We start from the raw sequence: 4,075 nt of genomic DNA on the forward strand, positions 1-4,075 counted from the left end.
GCAACCCTGTTGCCAGGATGGAAAACTCCCCTGCCAGCAGTCGGGATTCACGAGCGCTGCTGTCCGCCTGCGTAGCATCGTCAGAAGGCAGATCTACGTTTCTTAACGCAAAACAAATCTCTCGTTAGGTCCTTGGGGATCCCTATTCCCTGTTTGCCAAAAAGTCTCATACAGAAGCGAAGAAGGCATCTGTGTTAGGTCAGCCACGGCTTAAGGGGACAGGTCACTTGGTTAAACCGTATGAATGGTCAGATTGTCTTTGTGCTCTCCGTTGTTATTTTTGCCTACATTTTCATTCTAAGCAGTGAGGTGAAGCAAGACCGGGTCTGGAACCAAGGCTTGTTTCTAATTGCAAATTCCTTCGAGTCATCTTTTTTTGTTTCCTTTATTAGTATAACATTGAAAGATTTGGACTGTGGTCACTGGTGGGGATAACTTAATGAAAATAAACACAAAAACCAAAAGGTTATGTGATTTCTACTTGAATGTTACTGCTCGGCTCAGTTAACTGTTTTTAATGTAATTTAATTTCACAGACAAAATACATTTAAGAATGCCTAATGCTGTGTCTGCCAAATGTTGACCTGCTTTTTCAGGGTCTGATGTTCCACTTCCTAGGCTAAAGTCAGGCATAGCTGATATTTATCAGTGTCCTTCGGATCAAGCAGTTATGTAGCTGGGGAAGCCTTTCCCATCTCATGCCCTGCGGTGCTGTAGGCCGGTGGTCCCAAACTTATCGGCACCTCAGAAGTGTGTGGACACAGAAGTGATCCTCAGATGTCTTTAGCTTTGGGGATGAGTGGGTGTGCCTACAGAAAAAAGGTCTTTTTGGGGTGTCAGGTCCATCCACAGAAATTGGCTTAGCTTGTGTTATACATCACATTGAAATAAACACTCATTTACGTGTATCTTTAATATTCACCCACGCACACATTGAGCAAAGCCTGTTCTTAGCATCCCGCAGCAGCTCTGCCCTGATCAGCAGTAAAGACCTTCAGCGCTTTGAAAAAACACTTCTAGCTGGGTCAAAACTTAGAATTCGCATTACCTGAGAAATTCTGACCTATTATCATTTGTTGTGGTCATGAAGTGGCAGAAAATTGCTTCAAAAATTTAACAAAACAACATAACAGACGTGCTCTATTTGATGAAAAAAATGTTGGTTTGAGTCTGATTTGCACTCTTCATAGAAATTTCATAGAAATTTAACCTTATCTGTGTTATATATGTAAGCATGTATATTCCATATGAAAAATAAGGAATACACATTTTAAAGCTGTTAAATTTAGCATGTTCTGTGCTGATAACAGTGTTCAGAGAGCTATAAACTTGATGTTTAAACTCACTCATTAACAATTTGCAAATATTTTTTTGTTTCTACAGAATGGCATTTTCTAAAAAAAAAAAACAAAAAAAACCAAAAAAACACAAAACAAAGCAAAGCAAAAAGGCTTCTAAACAGAAAACCTTGAAGTGAACCCTTCAACCACACCTACGTATATAACAAGAGCATCTCTATTTCTGCCTCATTCAGAAGTAGAAATGTTCATTTTCCAAATATTTTTCTTCAGAAATATCCTTTTCAAATTGTAGGCTAGGATTGGGTTGGTGGAAGTCCAGTGTGTAAGTCTAGTCTCTAACTCCTTCAATTTCTCCTGGAGTTTACTGGTGTATACTCACAAATCAGAGGATGCAGACACGTCTCTGGTTTGTCATTTCTGAGGACCCATTTCCGTACTGTGTTGGTGATCTTAATCCACTGGAGGTAGCCACCTTTCTGACAGGCTCTGGTCTGTCAGCTCTGATCGGTCAGGCCTGTACAAAGCACGTTGTCATTACCTCAACAGCAGAAAACTGGGGGTGAACCAAAGAATTGCACGATGACTGTGGTGATACCTTTCTGTGCCGGCTCTTCATTTTTGATGCGAGTCACTCTGTTGTCTTGTGTCAACTATGAAGAACTGGCACTTGTTTAGCCTGCAGGAGCAGTTCAGGGTTTATGGTGGGCGATGTTGGAAGCTCTACAGCAAATTTCAGTTCAGGATACCGTGACCTTTGGTAGGGATCTGCTTGCAGGCACTTTCCAGAAATGTGCAGGTCAAGACAAAGATTAACTGTGGGCTGTCTTCTTGCTGTAGAACAGCCTTTCATGAAATGAGTTTATTTACAGGTGACAGATGACAGCTGCTGTCCAGGCTCGATGAGAGACTGAGGCACTGAAATCTGACGTGGAATTATGACAAACCATAATTTTTGTGGGTGTTTAGCACTGCTTTTAGCCTGAGATTCAAAACTACTTTTGTTGGTTCTCTAAAGGCTCTGGGTTGTTTGAGGTATTAAAATAGCTTTTAGTACAAGTGGGTTTTCTTCATCAGTTTACAAGAAAAGTAAGTGAAGCAATGACACTGACTTGGTTTCATTCTGTTGTGCAAGTGTAAACAGCTTCAGCACCCTGTGTTTCACGGAAAAGAAAAGCACCCTTCTACTGAGATGGTGATTTTTAATTGACACGTATAGATAACACTCTAGGATTTAGAGGTAGAGAATGACATAGGCAGTGTTATAATAAAACATATCTTGTTTGAGAGACAGCTGTGCATTATTTGTAATGAGATTTCATGTGCCTTTAGGCTTTCTTCTATTTCTGTCCTTGGCTATTTTTCTTGTATAGACAGATCCAGCTATTTATATAGCAAAAAACGGTTTGAAAGAACTGCTTTACCTGTTTCATTATCAGGTAGAGAATTGAGCATAATAGCAGAAAAACCCGATGAAGAAACATAAGAATTTCTGCTCTGTTCCCTTGCTGTCTTCCTCGCAGCCTCTGCTGTGCTCAGGCTGTTCCTCAAACTCTCCCAAGTGCATTTGGCTTGCTTGTTCTTCAGAAGTTAGTGCTACCTTCTACAACTGGGAGCAATCCCGAAATGTTATCCACAGCCAGCTGAATTCCTGTTCTCATTTCTTCTCTGCTACGTGCCAGGTCCATTGGTTAAACAGGAAGGTGAGTTTAAGCCCCAGAAGGAGACTGCCTGAATCCTTGTGTGTTGGTGGAGCAGGAGGGAAAACATTTGCTCTGAGTATTTTTAGCTTAGAAGACCTGTCTGTGGAAGTCATAAAACAAAGGTTGAAGGGCTCATAGGAAGAGTCTAACTTAAAGATTTCAGCTGTAAAATCACTAGCACAGCTTACTTGTTTGTAGCCAAATACAAGCACAAATATTTTTATTAATCTGGAGCTTCCTCAACATCCACCATATAGGATTTCCCTGCCTGGCGTCAGGTGCGTGCTTGTATTCTTAAGGCTGTCTGGTTGCTGGGTCATGCGGCGTTCCCAAAGCTGGTGAAGTAAAATAAGGAATCCCAGGGATGTGTATGGAGTTATTTTGGGGGATTTTTTTTTTTTAAATGGGTATGAAAAAAGGGCTGCTGTGACTGTCTATTTTACCCTATTAATTCTGCTAAGGTACCTCTGTTACCATTCACAAATCATTCCTGTCTTCACATTCAAGGCATCTGTTGGACACACTTGATAATGAAATTGTATTTTTCTGTATATGATGAAACAGTAGCATTAAAATATTTTCTCTACAATATATACGGCTCATTATGGTTTCCCTTGGAAGCCCTGGGTCTAATTAGGGGAAAGATAAAAGGTAGAGTGCTTTGTTTGGTGGAGAGATGCCCAGGTTCAGTGTGACATTAATACTGCAGGAGCAGGGAGGGGTTTTGGTGTGGTTTTGTTTCCTCATTAGAGGCGTCATTATTAGAAGGTCCCCTACCCGTCAATTAATGAAGAAAGTGTGCAGCTTAAACGCTCCCAGGAACCCTTAGTTACAGTCATCTGACCAGCCCAGCAGAAAGCTTGTTTTCCCTAAAATCCTGAAATTGAAGAAGCAGTGATGTAAGCCCTTCAAAGGCTATAAAGAATAGAAGGGGATTTTTTTTCTGTCCCCTAATGAAAAGGGGCTTTTGTCAGCGGAGGCAGGACTCGGGACACCCTGCGGTGTCCGGGAACATGCCATTCTTTCCTCTTGCTGCCCTCTTGCTAGTGTTTGGGTTTCGATCGTCGCTGTTCC

This window comes from Anser cygnoides, chromosome 4 (assembly GCF_040182565.1).
Source record: "Anser cygnoides isolate HZ-2024a breed goose chromosome 4, Taihu_goose_T2T_genome, whole genome shotgun sequence".
Lineage (NCBI taxonomy): Eukaryota > Metazoa > Chordata > Aves > Anseriformes > Anatidae > Anser > Anser cygnoides.